Source organism: Callospermophilus lateralis, chromosome 5 (genome assembly GCF_048772815.1).
Source record: "Callospermophilus lateralis isolate mCalLat2 chromosome 5, mCalLat2.hap1, whole genome shotgun sequence".
In the NCBI taxonomy this organism is placed as follows: Eukaryota; Metazoa; Chordata; class Mammalia; order Rodentia; family Sciuridae; genus Callospermophilus; species Callospermophilus lateralis.
In genome coordinates, this window is record NC_135309.1 from 30307160 (window position 1) to 30331307 (window position 24148).

The following is a 24148-nucleotide window of genomic DNA, read 5'->3' on the forward strand; positions in this document are numbered from 1 at the left end:
TTTAGTTGTTAATGGACCTTTATTTTATCAATTTGTATGTGGTGCTGAGAATCAAACCCAGTGCCTCATGCATGCTAGGCAAGTGTTTTACCTCTGAGCCACAACCCCAGTGCCATAGCTTGTATACTTCTTTTGCTTTTTCATCTGTTGGTTTAGGTAGAGAAGGAATTATCTTTCTATAGTTTCAGACACTAGATCCAGAAAAGACTTAACTGGAGGTCCCCTAACTCAGATCCACTGAGAAGTCAGAGTTCTGGCTGGGTCTTGAATCCTGACCTAGAACTGTGCTTCTCCCCACCCTGCCAGCTCGCACTATAGTGTAACGGGAACATGGGCTTTGGCATCAAGCAGACCCGAGTTTACATGCCAGCTCTACCACGGAGCCTCATTCTGTGTGGCCTTGGACAAGTTCCATGAGTTCTAACAGCTTCAGATTCTTCTTCTGGTAAAATGGAGAAGATAATAATAAGAGCTACTCAAGATGGGGCTGTTGGAGCGATTCCTTGAGGCAATGAGTCTAAAAGGCTTGGCCCCACAACTGAATCTGCTCATAGGATCAATGATTCAAGGGAGGATTAGCCTGGTGAACAAGGTCCTTTACCCCAGTTTTCTTTCTGTGGGTTTTCAAGGTGTCACAGCAGCCAGGGATAGGTCACCATCTTGCCTTTCCTGAAGGGGATACTGAAGGGATCTTAGGCAGGGCTCAAATTGCACACCCCCAGTCCCACTGATAATCTCACACTACAAAAGCAGGTGTGAGGGGAAGTTCTTACTGCTCAGGGGTCTTCAGGACCCATCCCTCCTACAAAAGGCCTCCCTTAAAGCCAGGGACTTGTGATTGGAGGGAGAATCAGCAGCCTTGGTGCCAGGGGAACAGGCCTGAAAGGCCACAAATCTCTATCTCCTCTGGTCCCCAAATAAATCCATTACACAGAATAGTTAAGAGTGTAGAATCAGGGGGCAGGAGTTGTGGCTCAGAGGTAGAACACTTGCCTAGAATGTGTGAGGCATTGGGTTCAATCCTCGGTACCACATAAAAATAAAGATATTGTGTCCGCCTATAACTAAAAAAAAAAATAAAAATAAAAATAAAAAAGAGTGTAGAATCTGGCCGGACATAGTGGTGGCACACCAGTGGTTTGGAAGGCTGAGACAGGAGGATGGCGAGTTCAAAGCCAGCCGAAGTGAAAGTGAGGTGCTAAGCAACTCAGTGAGACCCTGTCTCTAAATAAAATACAAAATAGGGCTGGGATGTGGCTCAGTGGTTAAGTGCTCCTGAGTTCAATCCGCAGTGCCCGACCCCACGCCACGTGCAAAAAAAAAAAAAGTGTAGAATCCAAAGAAGGACAGACCTGGCCTCAAATCCCAAATCACTGCTTCCTAACCATAAAATCTTGTTTAAGTTCCTTAATTTCTCTGACTCTGAGTTTTAATCTGTGTCATGGAGTTGATAGTGGCATGTACTAATGGCACTGGTTGAAAGACTAAATGAGGCTTAACAAAGGGACCTCTTTTATTTCTTCCCCTGTACCTCCCCCACCCTGAATATATATCTGAGAAGGGAGAAGTCCAGCCAAAATTAGAACCCTACCTTGCTGGTAGCACCCCTAAAATTATTCATGCTTTGGGGTTAATGCAGTGCTTCCCAATTTACTCCTTCTGGGATATCACAGGAGAACCCAGAGGGACTAAACTTATGAAGGTATCTGGGGCCAGAGGTGACTCCCAACATGGCTGGGCCTCCAGCTGCCCTAGGCTTCAGCTCCACTCATGGCCAAGGGCTCTGTTTCAGCAAACTTGTAACCTATCACTGCCCGCCAGCTGGGGACCTTGGGTTAAGGAGTTGAGAACCCCTGGTAAGAGCCGGCACTCACACTGACTGTCAATAACACATTAACCCATTGTAGGTAAATCAGTTCTAGACCAGTTATTCAGTTTCCCGGTGAGAGTCCAGAACCCTGAGTCCAGAGCAGGAAGATGAAGAAGAAAATGAGATGTTGGCTCCAGTCCAAACTCAGCCTCAAAGTCACCGTGACCTTGGGCAAGTCATTCTCCTGCTCCAGGCTTTACTTTCCTGTCTGAAGCAGAGAAGGCTTCATTCAACCCGAGGACAGACCCACAAGCTCCCTTCCAACTCTGACATTCTAAGAATTAAGGATTCTATGAATTCTCGGCTGCTGGGCTGTATTCTGTTCCTGGTGGCCGGGTTCCAATACACATGGCAAATAATAGGCCCTCTCTAACTGCAGGAGACTCCAGCTCTCTCCATGAGCTACAGGCTGGTCTCTGAAAATAACCCATCTGGCCCAGTCAGAGGGCAGAGAAGTAGCCGTCCCCTGCCCCCACTATCTGAATCCCTCTGTGTACAGTGGGATTCCCCTGCTCACCACTCCAGGCTCTGGGAAAGCAGCATCTCTGGTTTCCTGAACCATCCCTTCTCCTCCTCGCTCCCTGGGGCTGCACTCTTATCTGTGGGTAACCCGGGAGGACTCCTGCAGCAACCCCTCTACAGGAGGAGGAGGTCGGGAGGCTAAGGAAAGGGAAAGGCAGAGGAGGCTGGAGGCAGATGACATGGAAGGAACAGGGTTGCCTTACTCGCAGGGGCTGGACTTGGTCTCGTGGGCAGTGAGGAGACAACTAAGGACATTGTGGAGGAGGGCATGGTCAGGACTTGTGGTCAAAACAGGTTTGGGCTCCGTGAAAGGCAGACAGGAGCAGAGAGAGCAATCAGGGGTCATAAAAGTCCAGCTGTAGAGACACGATGACATAGCAGTGGGGACAGAGGAGGTATTCAGGAGGTGCACTGGCAGAGGGGGTAGCTGGGTGTTCAACCACAGATATGCTCACATCACGGTGCAAGCCATCTGAAAGGACACGGTCACAGACAGAGGACTATCTGGTCTGTCTGGGGAAAAAAGAGAAAAGAGTGTCTGACTGTGCACACAAATACATTAAAGTCCCTCTGACACCCCTTTTCTCCACTTCCACCTCTCTCATTTGTCAAATGAGAGATAAGAAACTTGAGGTAATGGCAGACAGGAACCTCAAATTCAAGTTTCCTAACTCTTTCCTCTTGGCTGGGGAAGTGTGCTTCCCTGAGATGGCTGGCGGGAGGACACCCAGGTGCACTTGCTCTCCCCAGATGTCCCTGCAGCCCCAACTCTGCTATCAATGGCACTGAGGGACCCCTTCACTTCTCTTGGCCTCAGCTTTGCTTTATGTCCTACGAAGGGTCAGAGAGGCCAAGTGAAGGTTTTCTACATTCAAACACAAACCTAAAACCTTGGGGATATTTCAGCATTACTTTAAAGTTATAATTGTTAATGTATCTGCCACCAGACCTCATGTTTAATGTATTAATTATCATAAGCATTCAAAAAGTCTTACTACCTGTATTTCAATACGACTGGTTTCTTTGGCATCCTAGTATTTTATGTTATGGATTTAAATGCATGCTGGGAGGGGCTTCAAAGGCTTCCCCAGATTGCCAAGGGGTCCATGGCATCGGTATGGTTAAGAACCCCTGCATTAGGGCTTGGAGCTTACTGAAGGCTGCCAAAGAGGGTATGTAGGGCCTAGGGTCCCTGGAGGCCCCTCTGCTCAGATGTGCACTCTCTGCCCAAGGAAAATGAAACAAGAAACTGGGGCAGGAGCAAAGGGACTCTGAGAAGTGGAGCAGAAGCCAACGGCACAGGCTGGCAGGGCTCAGTCTAGTGGCACAGAACCGAATTCCTTAGCTTCCACCTCCGCCAGGCTCCCCAGGACTCCTAGGGCCCAGTTTTGCTTTGGTCATTTCCCTTCCTCGTCCGTTTTCTTCTCAGAGCAAACACAGCAGATCTAATGAGGGTGTCAAGGTCAAGAGAGGCCCTGCTCCTGGGTCTGCCTCTGCCTCTGCCTTGCTGCAGGACTCTGGGCCAGTTGTCTCCCCTTCCCAGACCAGTTTTCTCATCTGTTTAACGAGGAGGAGGTTGGCGGGTGCCAGGATTGCAGATTTCTGGCATTAGTGCTCCTCTCCCCCACCCCCCACCCCCCCACACCCCCCGCCAGGTCCGCAGCAGGCACTGCTGATAGATCTGGGGGTCTGATGCCCATGGGGAGCTTCAGGCACCTTTTCCACATACCAACGGATGGAAAACAGCAAGTGAAGGGAAACCCACTTGCTCTTGCTGTTTTAGGTGATCTATGTCCGAGGCACCACCCACATTTCCATCTCCAATACTCCGTGACTCTAACGATCTGATCTCAGAAGCCCCAGTAAGATCCTGGGTAGATGTGAAGCCCCACGAGGAAGGCTATCTCTGACCCATAGGCAGGTGCAGGCGTGTGTACGTGTGTAGCTAAGGGAGAATGTTCTCAGCTGGGCTATATATTCTCTCTTGTGTACCCTACAGCAAAAGCAGTGTCAGCATAGGACACTCCAAATCCTCCCCATTCCACCAGGCCTCTTGCAACAGATGACAGGAGGCAGATGGAAGTCTTTGATCAAAGGGTTGGGAATTGGAATCCTCCCAGAACTGGTGCCACCAGGCCCTACATGTTCCCAGGTGTCCTGTGTCACAAGGATCATCCAGTGTGCAATGCAAAGGATAGCAACACAGAGAGAACAACACTGGACACTCCTGGTATTATTTACCCAGACTCAGATCACACACAGTCAGATGGCCAGGATATGGGATGTGACGAGAACTTGGGACTTCTCCGTAAGCCATGCAAAAAAGACACTTTTGGAGTTATTTCAGAGCATAGCTAGCCCAAGTTACAACTGAAGGCCAGATAGGTGCCATTGTTACTTACTTCCTGTCACAGCTAGTTCAAGCCAGCATTAGGACTAGGGCCAGTGGGGGTTGGGGGGGATGGCAGGTGTTAGAGTGCCATGTAGAGCTTGAATGACCACAGGCCTGTGGGGTCAGGCTGGTATCACACATGAAAATGTGGACTAGATGGTTATAGGGAGTGGTAGGGACTGTGGCAAACTAGAGATCGAAGGTTCTATTTACAGAAGCAACTAACAACCAGTTCCAGTTGATAGTTGACATATGAGAATACAGACTAGAGGGCCAGGTCTTCCTTCTGGTTATTTATTTGTTTGTTTTATGGTACTAGGGAATGGAACCCAGGGCCTCACACATGAAAGGCAAGCACTCTACCATTGAGTTGCATCCCCAGTCTACTTACTTATTTATTTATTTTGGTGCCAGGGATTGAACTCAGGGGCACTCGATCACTGAGCCACATCCCCAGCCCTATTATTTAGAGACATGGTCTCACTGAGTTGCCTCACTAAGTTGCTGAGGCTGGCTTTGAACTCACGATCCTCCTGCCTCAGCCTCCAGAGCCACTGGGATTATAGATGTGCACCACTATACCCAACCTTTATTTCTGACTTTAAAAGAAGTTAGAAACTAGGTTTTTATATTAAGTAATTCCATATTTGAACATTGGGATTTAAAAATCTTAAAATATTAAAGACAAGCAACAATCAAAAAAAAAAATTCTATAGGCTGGACAAAACATACCTGAGGACTACGGTATTTAGCTCGATTTACAACTTCTGGTGGAATGGAAAAGAGCCCTGGCCATGGATTTAGATAGACAAAGATCTGAGTTGCCAATCAGCCATCTGTTGTCTGCATGAGCTTGTTTAAAATCTGTAGCTTTTCTTTATTTCCTCTTTGGTGATGGAAGTGGAACCCAGGGCCTTGGACATGCTGAGCATGCACTCTACCACTGAGTCCCACCCCCAGTTTCAAGATCTGTAGTTCTGAGCCTCAGTGCTCTCACCTGTCAAATGGAATAATGCATTGGCCACTGTGAGGTTTAAATGCTACGATGAGCTTCACACACTCAGCACAACTGTTAGCACACAGTAAGTGCTTCCTGACATAGCTGCTCCTGTAGGTGCCTTTATGCCTCAGTGATGGGAGGAGACCCAGCCCTCACTGCACTCAGTCCATCCAGCTCAAACCTATTTTCCTCCAAGGTTTGGGTACTCGGTGTACCTGGAACTGTCACGCAGGTGCTCGAGGCACTCACACACACTCTGCATCCCCCTGGGAGGGTCTTGAGATGCCAAGGCTGGTTACTAAGGAAAATTGTTTAGGAGACTTCCCTGGGGTGCAGCTGCAATTTTCCAGTGTGAGTTAGAAAAGAGGCTAGCCTCAGAGCGGGGGACGGGCTAACACGACCCTTCAGGGGTCTGAGGATTTTTAAATTTCATGTGATCATGTGCACATGTGTGTCCATGCACACAATACTCAAACACATGGTGTGTTTAATAATAAATTAGTAATTATTACACATAATAATTATTAGGTTCCCTGTTCTTGGGCACTGTTCTGGCTTTCAGAGCCATCCCATTCCCCATCGCCTTCCCTGAGAGGGAAGGAGCTGCCATAATCCAGAAATCCCTGCGATGCAGGGGAGGACAGGCAGGCAGTCAGCTCAAGTGGCTTTGAGGAGAATGACTCACACCCAAGTTCACCAGCAGGTCTCCCTGAACCTGAGAGCATCTGACTCAAAGGGCCTGTTCTAACCTCCGAACTGCACTGCCTCCAACACCAGGGCCACCTGCAGTCACCCAGTGTCTGTCCCAATACTCATCGGAACATACCATGACTTGGGGAGCTACCTTTCCCATTCTTTTTGTTCATACAGTTTTACATTTTTTTTAAATTTTTACATTTTTTTTATTTTTTAGTTTTAGGTGGACACAATATCTTTATTTTTATATGGTGCTAAGGATCGAACCCAGTGCGCCATGCATGCTAGGGGAGCGCTCTACCACTGGCCCCCAACCCCAGCCCCACAGTTTTACATTTTAAAAGCACCTATAGAGGGGGCTGGGGCACTAGCTCAGTGGTAGAGCGCCTGCCTCACACGTGTGAGGCACTGGGTTCAGTCCTCAGCACCACATAAAAATAAATAAAGATGTTGAGTCCATCTATAACTAAAAAAAAAAGATTAAAGTACCTATAGAGCTGGGTCCTGCGGAAGCTAAGTGGGTAGGATTGAGAGTTCAAAGTCAGCTTCAGCAACAGCGAGGCCCTAAGCAACTCAGTGAGACCCTGTCTCTAAATAAAATACAAAATAGGGCTGGGGATCTGGCTCATGGTGAGTGCACTTGAGTTCAATCTCTGATATCAAAAAAAACAAAACCCTATAAATAGCATTTAAAAAAAAAAGGATTTAAACAACTGAGCAGCCAAGCCACAGTTCCATGGTCATCAGACGAATTTTTTATCATGTAATTATTAGTAATTATCACAGATAATAATTATTATCACGGAGATCATTGCCAAGATTACAATTTATATCGCAGAGAGGTCGGGCGACTTGCTTGCGGTCCAAGAGCTCCAGACGGCAGCCTGAATCCCGATTCCCAGCCCAGCGGAACCTCCCTCACATCCCTGGTCTGCAGGCAGCACACGCACGGCTACCTGTTCCTGTATCCTCAGGGCCACACCCTGGCAGAAGCCGGAGGGAGCCCTCAGTTCCCCCACCCAGAGTTGCCCAGCCTCCTGCAGGGCTGGGGTGAACCCAGCGGAGGAGCAGTTCAGTTACACGTAGCGAGTTTAAAAGTTCAAGGACTTCACTTTAACAACTGATCTCCTGCCCGGTGGCGCACGTGCCTGAAATCCCAGCCACAGGGGAGGCTGAGGCAGGAGGATCAAAGCCAGCCTCAGCAACAGCGAGGCGCTAAGCAGCTCAGTGAGACCCTGTCTCTAAATAAAACACAAATAGAGCTGAGGATGTGGCTCAGTGGTCTGGTCGACTTGATCAAGGTCATCCATTTACCAAAAACAAGAAAACAAAATAAACAAAAAAACATCTTCCTCTTGAGGCAGCATCTTGGAGACTAAAGCCGAGCCTGGGGTGTGAAGGTAGTATTTCTGCCTGTGGTCCCCCAAACCCTGAGCAGGCAACATATAGGGGTTACCCACCTGGGGTCCCCATTCTCTGAGCATTCACAAGTGCTCTATTTCTCAGATTTCGGAAGGTCAAATGCAAACCCAATACTGACTCCCGATAAGATCTCACAGACGCACTAAAAACACCACATTTCTCTGCTTTGGGCTAAACTTGCATCAGCTCAGCGGTTTGATCTCGCTGACCAGAGAACACTGATTGGCTACCAGAGGGCCACAGCGAACCGAGAAGGGGAAAATCAATTAACGGCTCTATTATGCAACAGGTACGACTTGGCAGGCAAACACCATTCAAAACAGGGGGTGTGACAGGAGAAAACTCTTTAAAAGGAAAGCGGACGTGGGAATTCGAGCTCCCTCGTTATCCCCGGTGGGAAAACCTAAGGCTCAGAGAACTGGAGTGACTGGATCAAGGTCACACAGCAGGGCCAGAAGCAGCAGCCAAGGTTTCTCCCCCTCAGGGAAGGCATCTTTCCACCACGCCCCGCCACCCTGAGGTTCAAGAAGCCCAGAGGGTCCGGACTCACCAGGGTTGCTGAACCGGGTCAGGATGGGGAAATGGCTTCTTCCTGTCACCTGTGGGCGCCTTCCTGGGGGCAGCTGCCAAGGCCATGCTGTCTTTCCTCCCTGGGAGTCTGCCAGGGCAGCTAGACGTGGGAGATCTCCCTGAAGAAAGTTATCTTTCAGGACGGGAGTGACCAGGCCGTGGGGGTCGCCGTGTGGCCACAGAGGGCTTAGCTACTGTCCAGACCGCCCAGCTGCCTCCTGGCCCAGGGGCTCTCGGGTTACCAAGCTGGTTTTCCTCCAGCGGCTCTGCTGGGTGCCTTTAAGAGAGCTGCTGCAGCTCATTGGCTGAGCACCTCCCCCCCCCCACCTTAGCTGGCCGGGGACAGAGCAGGGACCCAGGTGAGTAAACAACCAGCTGGCTCCGCCCCCTCCCCCAGCCCCGGGGCTGGGCTCCTTCCGCACCCCGCCCCCTCAGCTCCCCAGGGAAGGACCTGGAGTGGAGAACCCGCTAGCCCTCTGCAGGTGCTTGGAGCTGGTCAGCTCGCCTGATCTCACGGTAACCCTAGACCAGAGCTATTTGGCTGTCTTCTCTTTTGATGGCAAACAAGAGTCCCCGGAGGGGGAAGGGACTTGTCCAGTTCCCACAGCTCTTGGAAGCTAGTGGACGGTGGAGTGCACCATGCGAGCTGGGTGGTGGTGCATGCCTGTAATCCCAGCAGCTCAGGAGGCTGAGGCAGGAGAGTCGTGGGTTCAAAGTCAGCCTCAACTATTTAGCGAGGCCCAAAGCAATTCGGTGGCGACCCTGTCTCTAAATAAAATATTAAAAAAGGACTGGGATGTGTCTCAGTGTTAAGCACCCCTGGGTTCAATCCTTGGCACCAAACAAAACAAAGCAACAAAAAACCCACAGAGAGGATCAGGGTAGTCACTGGCTGCCTCAATTTCCTTACCTGTAACTTTGAACTGTCATGTCTGTGAGTCTGCACTCTCTATATTAAGAGCATATCCTTGGCATATCCTTAAACTAAAGAGGATTTTGGTGATGACTTTGTCGTTCGCTCATTTAGGCATGCATTCATTCAACAGCCATTGCTATTCAGCAGTCATTAGGCACCAGCCACTGTTTTAGTTCTTGGGATTACATCAGAGAAAAAGAAAGTCAAGGACCCTACTCTTGCCAAACTGACATTCTGAAAAGAAGGGATATAAATAAAAACAAGTCAAATGGATTAGATAGGTAATACTACCATGAAGAATAGGGCTGGGGATGTAGCTTGGTGCTAACGTGCTTGCCTAGTATGCACGTGGCCATGGCTTCCACCCCCAGCACTGCCAAAAAAAAGACTGATGTAATAAGGGAATATTCTGATTATATTGGTCAGGGAGGCCTTCTCTAAGGAAGTAATATTAAACTCAAGACTTGAATGATGAAAGAGCTGGAGCAAGAGAATTCCAGGCCTAGTAAACCACAATTGCAAAGGCCCTGGGGCAGATGTGTTTGGAGAATAGAAAAAAAAAGCTGCTGTGGGCAATATAATCCAATTCCTGTGCTCCCTTTTTTAATGTGAAAGGAAATGACTCAAAGCCAGTGGCGCTCACTTATAATCCTAGTGGCTCCAGAGGCTGAGACAGGAGGACCCAGAGTTCTGAGACAGGAGGATCCAGAGTTCATAGTCAACCTCAGCAAAAGTGAGGTGCTATGCAACTCAGTGAAAGCCTGTCTCTAAAATAAAATACAAAATAGGGCTGGGGATGCGGTTCAGTGGTTGAGTACCCCTGAATTCAATCCTTGGTACCAAAAACAACAACAACAACAAAGGAGATGAGAGGGCTGGGGGTGTAGCTCACTGGTAGAGAGCTTTCCTAGCATGTGTGGCTTCCTGGGTTCGATTCTCAGCACCTCATATAAATTAATTAATTAATTGCCCATCAAACAACTTAAAAAAAAAAAAAAAAAAAAGGAAATGATTCCGAGAGGTGACTTGACTTGTACAAGATTCTCTCCTTCCTTTCTTTACCCTCATGTATATCAGGGAGGGAAACAGAAGCCTAGAGTTGGCTTGGATCACCAGCTTGACATTCTGATGGCCTCCAGTGCTATAACCTTGCACCTCTTCCACTCTGTAGACATGTGGGAACTCCCAGACTGCAAGGACTCTGACTTTAAAAGTCTATCACACTGAAGAACAAAGTCCTGACCATCGGAATTTAGAATGAAAAGTTCCAACGGTAATGCAAACTGCCAGGGAGTGACGTGGGTCAGCACAGACCCTTCCTACTGGGTTCCTTTTCACCTTCATTTACAGAAGGTCCTATTCTGATTTTTCAAAAGAGTCTGACTGTATTTAATCATCCCATAGTTATTGGTGACTTTGACATTATTGAGACTGCTGGACAACAGTGTGACACAAAGCAAGAGAATCATGTTGGCGTTGCCGAGGGCCAGGAAGGAGATGCAAATGAAAGACAGAAGGGGTTACATAAAAACCCATGATTCTGGATCTTCTTTTCTATTTCTTCTTTTGGGGGATGCTGGAGATCAAACCCACCTCATGTGTGCTAGGGAAGCACCCCATCACCAGCTATATCCCCTGCCCAGGATTCTGGATTTGTTTCAAAAAAATTCATAAGTTTCAGTATGCATTTTTGATGTATCTGATCTGAAAATAAACTAGTTAACTATATTTTCTCATTCTGTCAACTGTTTTTAGGTTAAAAACAATAGCCAGACCTTTAGTGAACAGTGAGCACCATTAGTGCCTACACTATGGTTTCTAAATACTATTTTCCACAGAAAGGAAATGGCACCCTTGAAAAGATAAATAGCCGATTCTGGGCATAAAATGTACAATATGTACTGAGGCTATTTTCTAGCATCACAAATCAAGGAAGTCTTGTCAAAGAAACTGGAAGACACTATCCTTGATCAAAATTTAAAAAAAAATTTGAGGCTCCATAATGAAAATAATTGCAGAGGCTTGATAAACACCAAATGATTTTTTTGGGGGGGGGCACAACTGGGTACTGAATTCAGGGACACTCAATCACTGAACCACATCCTCAGCCTTATTTTATATTTGATTTAGAGACAGGGTCTCACTGAGTTGCTTAGCACCTCACCATTGCTGAGGCTGGCTTTGAACTTGAGATCCCCCTGCCTCAGCCTCCTAGGCCACCTGGCCCATAATGATATTATTTAAGTAAGTACAACACCTCAGCAATAATCTTTGGCAGATGTTAGCAAATCAACTCATTATTTTGAAAACTGTTAAAGAGAAACAGTCAAGCACTTGTTCTGACTTTCCTGTAGAACTGAGTCTCAGAGACAGATGAGAGGAAATTTCTCTCTACATAACATCCCAGGGAGGAAAATGGAAAAGGAATGAAGGAGGAATTCACGATTTCACCATTTTGTACCATGAATTAATTGACCTGATGATATGACCAAAAGAAAAACAGTCAGACAACATGAGCGTCCTGATGGAATCGACGGAATTAAATAGGAAGAAATCATGCCCCAAAACCTTGCATGAATCTGATCAAGCCTTTAGAGCAGAGGCCTTTTTTCTAGGGAAAGTAATAAAGACCTTAAAACTTGCTGCTTATCCGGTCACAATTCAATTCTGATATTTGACCATAAAAATGTAGCTCTAGAAAAAGGCTAAACAAATGGATGTAACTACATCCTAATAAAATCCTATTTAAATTAAAAAAAAAAAAAAAATGAAGACAGAGCATAATTTGCCAACCCTGTTCTTAATCTCTTTGCCTCCTTACAGGAAACACAGACATTGAGGAACACATGAAATGATCCCACAGGGATGCATGAAGAAAAATCCAAGCTGGGGAAATACTAACAAGAAAATCTGTCGATATTTAACCAATAAATTTCAAGACATTGGGGGTAGAGAGAGATGGAGGAGGATATCTGCTGCAGTCTGGCTGGGCACAAATCACGAGCCACTGCAGCAGGAACAAACTTTATTTCTGAACTCCACCAGCACACTCCACACAGGCTCCCGGGAAAAATGCCGAACGCCACACGGCTCCTTCGGGAACACACTACACCAACAGGAAATCCATCATACTGCACTTCCCCAGCCAATGGGAACTCTCCAGGAGTCCCTGGAGAGCTCCAAAGTAGCAGGCCTAGGCAGACAGCAGGAGTCTAATCTCCAATTGAATGCACATCTTAACATAATCATTATCATCTCAATGGCTTGCTGGGGTCACCTTTCAACCAAAAATGCCATGCTTCATTCCTACTGGGCTATGGCTCTCAGCAGATATCAATGGATTAAAAGAAAATGAAGAAACAGTAAACAATCACAATTCTAATCCAAGCAAGTATATTCTCACTTAAACAAGTGTAAAAAGCATTAAGATACCCAGGCACTGTGGCACAAGCCTGAAATCCCAGGGACTTGGGAGGCTGAGGCCTGAGGATCACAAGTTCCAGGGCAATCTTGGCAATTATTAGAGGCCCTAACAAACTTAGTGAGACCTTCTCTTAAAATGAAAAAATAAAAGTGATAAAGTACCTCTGGGGGGCTGGGGATGTGGCTCAAGCGGTAGCACGCTCGCCTGGCATGCATGCGGCCCGGGTTCGATCCTCAGCACCACATACAAAGATGTTGTGTCCGCCAAATAGTAAAAAATAAATATTAAAATTCTCTCTCTCTCTCCCTCTTTCTCACTCTCTCTCACTCTTTCTTTAAAAAAAAAAAAAAAAAGTACCTCTGGGTTCAATCCCTAGTACGTACACACATACATACACACACACACACACACACACACACAAAACAAAAAAAGGATCGTAAGTTCAAAGCCAGCCTCAGCAACCTAACCAGGACCTAAGCAACTTAGCCAGATGGTGTCTCAAAATAAAAATAAAGAGGACTGGGGATATGCCTCAGTGGTTAAAATCCCTTGGGTTCAATCCCCACTACAGAGAGAAAAAAAGAAAGATTAGGGTAATTGGAGAAATGTGAACACTGATTTGAATATTTGCTAGTATTAAAGAATTATTCTTGACCTTTGAAAGTGTTTGATAATATACTGTGGTTACGCTTGAAAAGTGGGAGAATCCTTATCTTTCAGAAATACATAGTGAACTCCTTACAAAGGAAATGGTATTTGGTTCAAAATGATGGAAAGGATATAAAGGGAGCAAAATTGGTAAGAAGCTGGTAATTGTTGAATTGGATGACAACTACATAGAAGTTCATTATTATATGGTCCTTGCTTAGCATCTGGATGGCCATCTTAAGTGACAGATGCCATTTTAAGGAAAAAGTTTTGCTTTCCCACCCAGGGGTGTTTCTGAGAAAGGTTCACCACTACCAACCCAACCCTTAACCACCTGCATTAGGCCCTGCCTGGCTCTGACTCTTGAGCCTTGCCCATAAAAGTCCCAGAACTCAAGCCTATTTTGCCTCTCTCTCCTACAGAGAGATGGCCTTTATTTGTCAGCTCTGAAAAATAAACTTTTGTGTGTTTCTCTGCCTGGTCTCTGTCTTTCATTTCTTGCTTACCCATCTCTTGTTCCTTGCCTTCCCTTCAATTATACTATTCTAATTATAAACCTATTTTTCAATTATGAAGAGTTAAAATATATTTATTCCATTTCACATTCATTCAACTGACAAAATATTTTAAAGTGGACAAACCTAAAGTTTGAGAAGGATATGGGATAAGTTTAGCTCTCACAGCTGGTGGGAATATAAATAATTACAACTTTTGAGAGCAATTTGTGTGTACCCTAGGATCCCCAAACTCCACAGCTGATATTGTTAAATAAAAATTACAGGAAACCATTGTTTTGAACTAGGCTTTTGCACTAGAACCCAACAAACCAGACCAAACTAAAACTAAGCTGTCTATCTAACCTTCCAGAGAAATCAAGATTAGGGAGATAACAGCCAACTTTCTCAGAAGGACCAGTTTTAACTACCATGATAAAGAAATATCCTCTGCTTTAACCTTACCTTAAAAAGGCAACCTGAAATAACTTGTTGTTAACTAATCAGTTATTTTACCACTGCTCTGTTTCCATGTCCCTACATTACCAGGAAAGAACCCAAAATAATCAACCCACTTTTATTTATTTATTTTTTTAATTCTGATTTCTCCAGTTCTTTTCTATCTTAAAAAACAACCTTATCTGCTCAATTCATTGAAATACTTCTTTGTTATATGGAACCAAGTGTTAGCCTATTCGAGAATAGAACATAAAGCTGATCAGATGTGTATGTGTGTGCATGTGTTTTTCTTTTGTGGTACTAAAAATTAAACCCAAGGCTTCATGCTAGGCAAGTACTCCACCAATGAGCTACATTCCCACCTCTCAGATTGTGTATTTACTGTATGCTTTGCATACCTTAAGGATGGGACCAGGGCCTTGTCCCTCTGCGCTGACCAGCACTCAAACTTAACACAGTGCTTAGTACTCAGTGTTCAACCAAGAAAACATCTGTCAAGTGAATAAAGTGGATTAGCTACCAAGTTGGTCAACAGACTTGGATGCCCATGTTACACACTCCATAACAGCCTCAGCATTTGCTTCCCAGTGCTTATTATGCTTATCAAATAATTACCCATGCAATTATTTACTTAATGTGTGCCTCCCTGAGAAGGCTCTCAGCTCACTGAGGGCAGGGGCCGTTCCCTAGTATTGTTCATAGTTGTATCCCCCGTGCTCAGCATGGTACCCGGCAATACCTAGCGCTCAATGTTTGGGGCAGGGGTATAGTTCAGTGGTGGTGGGCTTGGCTAGCATGCCTGAGGCCCTGGATTTGGTCCCCAGCACTGGGGTTAAACAAAAACAAAAACACCACTGCCTCTTAAGTAGTCTCAAGAAGGATCAGGCCCCTGGAGGTGGTTTGCACCTCAAGCTCAGTTTCTGTTTCTTAAAGTTCAGACCCAACCCCCAGAACTGAGTCTCATTGGCTGTAATGGAGTCACATGACTGCTCCTGGACCAATCACTGTGAGAGGACTGAAAGGCTCTGATTGGCCGAGGTGAATCACAGACCCGCCTCGCTCCCTGGGGGCTGAGGTCAGCCCCCTGCTGGAAGGTGGTGTTCCCCAAGCCAAGTTAGCCACGGTCTCCAGAAGGAGGGAGAAAGTTGCTGGGTCAGCAACACAGAATCCACTGCGGATGGCAAACGCCTCTGCACGTCAGGTCACTCGGGAAATGACACCGAAGAGTGTGCAAACGGGTCAAATAGTGATAGGATCCGAGGAGATTCTCAGAGGACCATGAGTCACTTTTCAGGTGTCTGCCTAAAGAACTGCTTAAAGGGGCCCAGAGTAGAGAAGGCAAGTCAAGTCCTAAGCGGAGGGAGGTAGTAATGTAGGTAAATAACAGTCCTTAAGGAAAAAATGTAAGACCAAAATTAGTTCCCCCCAACAACAACATCAAAACACATGGCGACCAAATACCAAAATCTCAAATAAAGGCAGGATGGATAATAGCATTGGGTGAAGCCATAGTGGAGCTTGTGGCAAAAGAAAAACAAGAACCAGCAAAGCTTGTGTTTAAAGTTTTGATATTTTTTTCATCAGGCTTTTTCGCATTAGTTTTGATTTTTTAATATATTATTTATCCTGATTTAAAAAAAATTTCTCAGCACTTTCCTCAATTTTGTGCCAGAGACAGGTACCTCGACCCCCTCCCTCCAGCCCAGGCCTGACTGTCCTCTGTGGGGTTTGCTGGAGGCAGAGAGGGAAGTACGAATGAATGGGTGCTCTCTGTACTGGCATTTCCTATTGGGAAGGGCCCTGGGTGGGGACAGGAGGCCTGGGGTCAGTCCTGTTCTGCCATCGGTGTGCTGTTGTTACTGTCACCCTGGGAAAGCCTGTTTTCCCCTCTGGGGCCTGGCTTTCTCCACAGAAATGTGGAGGATAGGGCACAACTAGTGTTTTTTAAGCAATACAGTGCAATCTCACAATGTAGCAAACAGAGTAAACATGGAGCAGCTGAAGCAGGTGTGTGCCGAGAGAGACCCATCTGCACCTCTGTCCCTCCACCAACTCAGCAGCCAAGTGTTCCAAGGAGCCCTAAGCAATTCTAGAACACAGTATGGACACCATCAAATTGCATTCAAGGGTCTCCAAGACCTCTAAATAAACCCATTTTTCTGTTGGAGTTACTTTATTTAAAATGCAGATCCCATGGCCTTACCTAGTCCTATAGCATCTGAACCTTCAGGGACCAGGCCCAGGTGTCAACATTTTGAACAAGCACTCCTTCCTTGCCAGGGGATTGACATCTATTGAAGTGTTTGGGTCCTATGCAAAGAAATTATTTCCAGAATCTCAGGAGTTCCTTTTATTCTGAAAGTTTCACTACCCAAGTCCTTCTGAACCTCCAGGGTAAGGCGGGGAAATGCAGAAACATTTTGATAACCCACATAAATGGATCAAGGTTTGCCAAGTGGAAACAGACCATGATGGGATCTCCAGGGGCCTTTTTCCAGACAGAACATCCTGGCTGCCTCTCACCCTGCAATCCCACATATGTCTCCGGAAGAAATCGTCCATGCATTTCTCTCTTCTTCCGGAGCAGCATTGGCAACCTCAGGAATTATTTATTGAATTCTCAGGTTTCTTGTTAGTACACTAATGGGTTCCTAGGAGCTCAAAGCAAGCACATCAAGGGAATTCATTTTAGACTTTGGAAATATTACAGGTTTTTGTCAACTGCAGAGAAATAGCTGTCCTTTGATTATTCATTCATTCATTCATTCATACATCATTTTCTTTGCTACACTTATAAGATTCATTGGTGAGTAAGATATTTACTCTGCCTTCCTCCTCCAAATTTATGGTTGTATAATTCATGCACTATTTAAAATATAAATTCAGTTTTTAGTATGTTAACAGAGTTGTGCAACCATCACCATAGTTTAGAACATATTCATCACCTGAAAAAGAATTCTTCCCTATAAGTATATACGATTACTTGTGTCAACTTAAATATATATGTTAAAAATATATACACATTAAAAAAAAATATATATATATATATATATATATATATATACTTGTATAATATATATGTGTACACACACATACATATGCTGGGGAGTGAAACCAGGGGTACTTTATCACTGAGCTATATCCCCACCCTTTAAAAATGTTTTTTAAAATTTTTGAGACATGGTCCCTATAGAGTCTTGATGTAACATCTGAGCAGTGATCTTAAATGGTAACAGCCATCTTAGGAGATAAGTTTCCTTTTCTGTACTTCCTCTTACCCGAATTCCTAACCTACCCCATGGTACCATAGCCCTAAGTCAATCCCAGAAGGATAGGACCCCTAGACTCTGGAAAGCCCCATGGTATCATTGACCTAAGCCAATCCTTTGCTATTCCCCACCGGCCCTACTCTAATGCAAGCACCCGAGCCTATCCCACAGTGCCACAGCTACACCTGCAAACCCCCAGCCCACAAAAGCTGAACACCTGAACATCTCGGGGCCTCTCTCCTCTCTATGGAGAGATGGCCTTAATTTGTCAGCTTTGACAAATAAGCTCTCATGTGGATCTCTGCCTGGTCTCAGTCCTCCATTTCTCGCTTGTCTGTCTCTTACTTTCTCACTTTTCTTTTATTTTAGTGCTGAAACCCAGGATTGGGTTCCCTGGTGTGCCTGCTCCCCTCTTCAAGGGTCACTGAGCATCCCTGAGCCCCCATCCGGATTCCATCATGGGACCAGGCCCTCCATTCTGCTGAAACGCCCTCTCTGCACCCACCACCAGACATTCCAGATAAGACCCCTGTCTCTGGCTAGTCGCCCTAAACGACCTATGGATCTCAGGAAGTTACTGTTGAATGTCCAGCATTCCCAGGGTTACCGTGGGGTCCGGTGCACCCCCAGCCACAGCTTTCACAGCTAAGGCTGATCCCTACTCTCAACTGAGTCTATAGGTGGTCTTTTATTTGAGTCCTGGGTTTTGAGAAAAAAAAAAACACCAAGGGTGATTGGGAGTTGTTCCTGCTGAGACCTTTCAGACTTGGGTTAATCTCTACAGCTTCTGCCCCTACGTGGTCCCTACCAGCCATCGGAGTGCCTCTCTGAGCACTTACCCAGCAGGAGTGACTACCCGCTGAGCTAACCATCCTCTCAACTAGATGATACTAGAGACTGGGGGACGCCTCACCTCTAAACTCACCTCCTACGTCTCACCCTGGGTGGCTCCTCCCTTCCATAGTCCCCTAGGCTGCCTCCTGGCTAACCTAGGTCTCTCTCTCTCTCTCACCCTGAACGTAAAGCCCCCCAAACTTGATCTGCTTGTGCAATCAGATCTGGCATCAATATCCTTTGGATAATGACTCTAAATGGCTGCTTATTGGCACTCTAGATCCCAGTATTATCAGGGATCTTTGCAACTATTTTGAGTGTTCAGGAAAATGGAAAGTAATGCCCCTACCCTCAGGCCTTCTCTTTTCTTCCTTCCAAATCGTCCCTCTGCTCTTCCTGTTCTCCAGCCCAGGTTCTGGTGGCTCTTAAACCCTCTTTTCATGACCTCAGAACCCTAGACCTCGACCTAGCTGATGAATTCCCCCCTACCATTCTCTACCTTCTGCTCCAACTCTTCTGGGACCTTCTTCACCCGCTACTCGCTCTTACCCTCCCATGGCCCCCTCTACCCAGCCAGCACCTCTGCTTCCCTTTCATGAAGTAGCAGGGTCAGAGAGAGTTGTCCAAGTACATGTCCCTTTCTCCCTTAGTGACCTCTCCCAGATGGAAAGAGGCTAGGGTCCTTCACCTCCATTCCTTCAGAATTAAGTACATTAAGGAATTCCAGTACCTAACCCAATAATATAATTTAAGAACACACATGATCCTATCCAACACTCTCCTTCCAACCTGAGGAACGCAGGCAAGTTTGGGAGCAGGGTTAGGAAACGGCAGTTTTCCCCAGCTCCTTCCAGACCTAAGTCAGGACTTACATTGAAATGTAATTGGAAGAAGCCTCACACTATACTAAACCAAAAAGTAAATTATATGGCACTTTAATAATTACCAGTCAGTCATTTTTTTCTAGGACTCTTGTTTTTTTTTTCTTAATTTCCATATTTTTTTGAGCTCATGATTTTGGACCTATGCACCTAGGTTAATGTTTTTTGATCAGACTTATTTTTTATTCAACTTTGGAGCTTTTACACATCTGTAACATTGCAATGGAGATTCACCTGCAAAAAGCTACAAGGCCTTTACTTTTGTACGTGTGCACACTGTGTGTTGTGTTGTCTGTCCATGTGTGTGTGTGTGTGTGTCCATATGTCATGTACATGATATCAAGATAGGCAAATTGAAAATGAGCACTCATAAATTAAAAATGGATCCAAATACCTTTCATTCACGTGGTTTAAGAAGGTTCAATTTGAATTGGGTAAACAGAAGTAAAGATGTCTTTAAAATTAAACTTAACTCACAAGCCTCTCTAGGTGGTTAAAGAATAAAATATTGATGTCTATAAAATGTCTAATATTCATTGTTTCTGGGACTTTTCTTCCACAAGGAAGAAATGGCTAATACTGTTCAATACACTTATCTGATATCTTGGTAAAAATAAGTAAAGTAGATTTGACATGGGATTTCTCATAAATGTGCTTGTTAGAAATCTGATTAATTTACAAGGTTAAAATGCTAACTGTTAAATATACCATCAAGTACTCTTAACTTCTTGAATTCCATAAGGTAACATGATTGATGTTTTCATAAATTGGTAAATGAAAGAACAAAAACAAAACAAAACAAAAAAAGATGGTTTAAAGTTGCTTTTTCATCACTGAAAAGAGGTTACTAAAAATTTAAAGTCCCAACAGATATAATTCTATATACTTGAACATTGTGTTTTCATGAAATGATAAACAGATGTGATTATTTATACAAAGGTTTATAGAAGATTTCTATATACATAGGCCCAAAAGTTTCAATTGTTCCAATTAAGAGTGCTGTAAATAGCATAAAGTATTTCTTTTTATTAAAATGAAATAATTTATCTGAATTCAAAAATTTACAAGGATTGTTTCAGAATGTGAACAGAAAAGAGGGTTAACAGATGGGAAAGAGAAATTAGAAGGTTCTAGGTATGGAAACCATATTTAATAGAAGGAAAAGAAAGTGTTTCTGGATAAGAAAGTCTTTATATGATGAAGTAAGTAAGAGAGTTTAAATAAGTGATAAAGAAGGTCTATGTAAGCTGGTTATATATGTATGTGAAACAATCTGTCAAAGCTATTTAAGATTTTTTCCCTAAGTTCAAATGTTAATGTACTGATATAAACCAAAGTTCAACTATTATGTTAAAAGGACAAGGATTTCTTAAAACATTAATTTACCCATAAAATTATGTTTAGTAAGTTTTGTTTTTTTGAGCAAGTAATCTTGAGGGAATTAAGGACTATACAACTGTGGTTAAAAGCAACTGTTATTTTGAAATATTGTAATATGTTATTTCTTTAAAAGCTCAACTTGACTAATATAAAAACATCAATGTAATGGTAATGCTACTACTCTTCTTTGTATATTAAATGTGTTCATATATCTTCCAGGTATACAAGTCTTTAAGGTAGAAACTTTAAAAGGTTTAAAAGAGCATTATATCAAGCTAGTGTTCTCCAAACTAAAGTTGTATGGTAATTTTAGGCTTATAAGGATAACATATTGGAGACTTATTTATATAATTTAATGTTCTATAACTGGACCAGTTATAATAAAATATATAAAGTTTTATGTTACTTTTTACAGTGGTATACAATTTAAATGTATTTTTAAATTAACAAGAGCCTAATCTATTTAAAGGTTAATATTGTAAATCATAAGCATTTTGCTACTTTTCTTTTTTTTTTTTTTAATATTTATTTTTCAGTTTTCGGTGGACACAACATCTTTGTTTGTATGTGGTGCTGAGGATAGAACCCGGGCCGCACACATGCCAGGCAAGCGCGCAAACACTTGAGCCACATCCCCAGCCCTCACATTTTGCTACTTTTCCAAAAAAAAAAAAAAGGTTAAAAGCCCTCAGCCTTTCTTTAATTCATGTTTAAAATGTAATATCATTTTGTGTTAGGAATATTCATGTGAACTCAAGAAATAATATATGTAAACCTTGTAAGGTGATATGTTATAAGAGGCAAAGATCAGCTGCAGGACTAGAACATTTCACTCTACCTGAGATAAGGCTCTAACTCCCACCTTAGGACATGTTAAGATGACTCCAAAGTAGGCCAGAATTCAGTTCATTTAAAATCACATTCAAAAGATTGATTTTTGTTAAGATTACTAGGATCACAAACATGAGATATAATATATAACTCAGCCAAAATTCAAGGTAGTTATTACACAAACTAAATATATTTTTACTCTTGTTAATTTTATTTTGTATTTTTCTTATAAATTGTCTAAATGCTGCTTGTTAATGTTTTGCAGAGGTATTACTTCAAGAACACACAATCTGGGTTAATTTAAGATAATAAGCCATCACCTACAGAACATATAATATAGACCCCAATTAATAAAAAGGGTAAATGACTGTAAGGCATAGACATTAAAATTAAAGCCCAGTACTCTTAATTTATGACTGATGAGACTGATTTGCTAGATGTTTAAGATCAAGACTCGAAAATTAAATTAAAAGGGCCAAGAAAACCAATATTTGGCTCTTGCCCTCCAAGTAAATCTAAATCCAGGGAACAGGGAACTCCTCTAAAGAGCTTTTCAACTCTGGGCCACATGACCTCGTGATCAGGGAGATTAATTAGGTCACTGGAGAACAGAAGGCCAATCGGTGCACTTGCTATGAAGAGGATGGTCATTGGAGAAGGGAGACATCCCTGATGCTTCCAAGGGAAGCCACATGGTCAGCAAGACCTGGACCCATCCTAGTGCAAAGGGCATTAAGCAGTGCTAAAAATCTGCTCTCAAGTTCCCCAAGAGTGACTTCTAAATGGGAACTCAGCTGATTTTTTTTTTTAAGTTGTCAATGGACCTTTATTGTATTTATTTATATGCAGTGCTGTGAATTGAACCCAGTGCCTCACACATGCTAGGCAAGCTCTCTACCACTGAACCACAACCCCAGCCCACTCAGCTGACTCTTAACAGCAGATAGAAATAAAAGTCAGTTTGACCTGCTTCATTTTAAACACCTAGCAAAAACAGTTAAAAGCAAAACACAGCCATTTTGGGGCATTTAATAATAATAATAATAATAATAATAATAATAATATAATAAGTAACTTAGAATATACATTTGTGTAGCCCCCCCAAAAATAAATATGACTGGAGGCTAGAAAAGAGAGATTCTTAGGAAGGAATGCCTGATAACTATCAAGCAAAACTGCCAAATCAGAAGTTTTTAGTCAGATCTTCCTAACCTCCTACACAGATAGGATTATTATTTGCTATAACATGATTATCTAGCCCTAAGTGACAGAAATAAAGGGCTCTCTACAAGACACAGAGGTCATACCAGTAGAAGGGTTTTACAAGATCAGATGACATTAAGTAGCTTAACTACATCTTATGGGGAGGGACATCTGTAACATTAAAAGTTAACTGTTGTGTTTGCATTCCTGATAACTCTGGCTATGTTAAAGATTTGTATCTTCAAATACAGGCCTTGTCCTTTATTTATGGGGACAACTTCTCAGCCCTCACACCTCCTGGTGAGAGATTATTGGCTTCTCTCATTTAATAGCAGGTCTTCTAGGCCAAAACAGCTCGTTGGTAAGCCCTTACTCATATGAGCCCTCCACACAAATGGGCTTTTCAATTTGTTTCCCTACTCGTCGCCCTGGGGTTACAGCAGGCCTAGCCACAGGAATGGCAGGAATAACCACACCCATTACCTATTTTCATCAGCTCTCCAGAACCAACCCTCCAGAATCAACTGGACTCCTTAGCCTCTGTGGTCCTACAAAACCACTGTGGTCTGGACCTATTAACAGCAGAGAAAGGTGGACTTTGTCTATACCTACAGGAGGAATGCTGTTTTTATGTCAATCACTCTGGTATAGTCAAAGACAAGATACAACAACTCCAACAGGACCTTGAACGTCAGAAACAACAGCTCTCCTCTGTTGGAAGATGGCAGCTAAGGAACCCCCTTCTCTAGTGGGCACTTCCTTTCCTTACCCCTCTCCTTGTCCTAGGCCTTTGGCTAATGCTTGCTCTCTGTATCATTAGGTTTGTTCAAGACCAGATGCAAAAAATCTCTAACCAAACCATGAACCAGTTTCTGTTACAGGACTACCAACCCCTCACCAAAATTAGCCGTCCAGATTCAGCATCACCACCACCACCCGACTGTCACCATTGCCTCAATGACACCCCACGCCCCTAACAAGGGTCCAGACACGGCCCCTTCCCAGCAGAAAGAAGCTACAGAAGATTGATCTATGCTTCTGACCCTTAAGGAGGCCCAATAAAAAACAAAAACGGGAGGAATAAAGAGTCTTGATTTAACATCTGAGTAGCCATCTTAAATGTTAACAGCCATCTTAGGAGATCAGTTTCACTTTCCTGTACTTCCTCTTATCTGAACTGCCCCTACCCCCATTAGTGACCAGGACCCCTTGACTGTGGAAAGCCCCATAGTGCCATAAACTTAGGCCAGTCCCCTGCTATTCGACATCCCCTAGCTCCAAGGTAAGCACCCATAGCACCACAGTACACCTCCAAACCCCCACCCCACAATAGCTGA

General features: G+C 44.1%; 1 protein-coding gene across 1 annotated transcript in view; it reads right to left on the bottom strand.

The window, feature by feature from the left end:
* The window catches only part of Larp1 (La ribonucleoprotein 1, translational regulator), an 85341-nt gene extending 76869 nt beyond the window's left edge, over positions 1-8472 (bottom strand). Inside the window, exon 1 of the mRNA XM_076856404.2 lies at positions 8453-8472. The gene's annotated coding sequence lies outside the window, so the exon portion shown is untranslated. The remainder of the gene's footprint in view (positions 1-8452) is intronic.
* Between the last annotated feature and the right edge of the window lie 15676 nt (positions 8473-24148).